Raw genomic sequence first — 1,833 nt, 5'->3', positions numbered from 1 at the left:
GCCTGGCAAAGAGCCAGAGGGAGCCCAGGCCGTACCTGAGAAGAGCTGCTGCGAGCTGACCCCGAGAAGGGCCACAGCACAAGCCCCTGCTCGCCGCAGAGGGGACGGACACGCGCAGGTGCTGGCTCCCAGGCTGACGGCTCCCGGATGCGCAGGGGCAGAGCCGAGACTGCGCCGACTCACACGTACTCCCCACAGTTGGCGATGATCACCTTCTGCTTTGGCTTCCCATCCTTGCTGCCCTGGGCCTTTGTGGGGACAGAAGAAGGGGAGAAACAAGGGAGGGTGGAGAGTAAGGAGCGGCTCAGGGACACCCTCCCCATCTGCCCACCCCTGCCTGAGCAGAGCAGCCCTCCTGGGGAGCAGCCGCGGCCCCTCTCTCCAGCTCTCCCACAGGGCTACGCACCCAAGGACCTGGGGAAGCCACCCACCTCAATCTGCCCCAAGACTTCCAGGCCTTCTGTGACCTCCCCAAACACCACGTGCTTGCCATCCAGCCAATCTGTCTTGTCACACGTCAGGAAGAACTGGGAGCCATTGGTGTCTGGGCCGGAGCTGGCCATGGAGAGCAGGCCTGGGGGAGAGGAGGAGCACATCAGCCTTTAGCCTTGGCTCTCTGCTATCAGAGGGGCACTGTGCAGACTGCTGACAGCCCTGCAACCAGGCGGGCTCAGATTCCAGGGTAATACCATGTGGATGTCTTGTCTTCCACGCAATTGATAGTGAAATGGTGAGCAAAGTTATTTAAATAATTTTATACTGGTTTATCCTTTCTTTCATTCATTCAACAATACTTATTGTCTGCTTTGTAACTAGGCTCCTGATGGGCCCTGGGGACACTGGTCCCAACCCTGGTGCAGCTCACAGTCTAGTGGAAAAGAAGTCATTCAAAAGATAAGTGTGGATGTTATCTCAGGAATGCAAGGCTGGGTTAACATTTACAAAACAAAAAACACATTAATGGAATAAAACTACATTATTATCTCAATAAACACAGAAAAGGCATCTTACAAAACCCACAACTTCTCATAATAAAAACACTCAACAAACTAGGAACAGAAGGGAACTTCCTCAGTCTGATAAAGAGCACCTACAAAACCCCCACACGGTGAAAGAGTAGATGTTTTCCCCCTGAGATCAGGAATAAGACCCAGGCATCTGCCCTGACCACTTCTATTCACCTCTGTACTAGGTGTTCCAGCCACTGTAAGTTGCAAAAAAAATGAAATGAAATCTGCAGATGACATGATCTTGTATAAAGAAAATCCTTCAGAATTTACAAGAAAACCATTAGGACTAGTTCAGCAAGGTTGCAGAATACAAGATCAATATACAAAAATCAAGTTATTTTATACTCTAGCAATGAACAATCTGAAAATGAGGGGCCCCTGGGTGGCTCAGTCGGTTAAGCCTCTGGCTTCGGCTCAGGTCAGATCTCACGTTCGTGGGTTTGAGCCCCACGTCAGGCTCTGTGCTGACAGCTAGCTCAGGGCCTGGAGCCTGCTTCCCGTTCTGTGTCTCCTCTCTCTGCCCTTCCCCCCTCTCATGCTCTGTCTCTCTCTGTATCAAAAATAAATAAAACATTTAAAAAAATTAAAAAAAAAACAAAAAATCTGAAAATGAAATCAAGAAAATAATTCCATTTACAATAATATCAAAAAGAATTAAATACTGCAGAATAAATCCAAAATAAATACAAACTTATACTCTGATAACTATAAAATGTTACAGGAAGAAATTAAGATCTAAACAAATGGAAAGACATCCCATGTTCATGGATTGGAAAACTTAATACTGCAAAGATGGCCACACCCAAATTGTTCTACAGATTCA

General features: G+C 47.7%; 1 long non-coding RNA gene across 3 annotated transcripts in view; it reads right to left on the bottom strand.

The window, feature by feature from the left end:
- Window positions 1-6: 6 nt before the first annotated feature.
- LOC115299192 overlaps window positions 7-1,833 on the bottom strand; it is a 15,693-nt gene continuing 13,866 nt past the window's right edge. For all 3 annotated transcript variants that reach the window (XR_003912031.1, XR_003912032.1, XR_003912033.1), the window contains 2 exons: window positions 432-574; window positions 7-248 (listed from right to left, as the gene is read on the bottom strand). This is a non-coding gene — a long non-coding RNA (uncharacterized LOC115299192). The remainder of the gene's footprint in view (window positions 249-431; window positions 575-1,833) is intronic.

This window comes from Suricata suricatta, chromosome 8 (genome assembly GCF_006229205.1).
Source record: "Suricata suricatta isolate VVHF042 chromosome 8, meerkat_22Aug2017_6uvM2_HiC, whole genome shotgun sequence".
NCBI lineage: Eukaryota > Metazoa > Chordata > Mammalia > Carnivora > Herpestidae > Suricata > Suricata suricatta.
The sequence above is the reverse complement of the archived record's forward strand: the minus strand, read 5'-3'. Positions and strand labels throughout refer to the sequence as shown.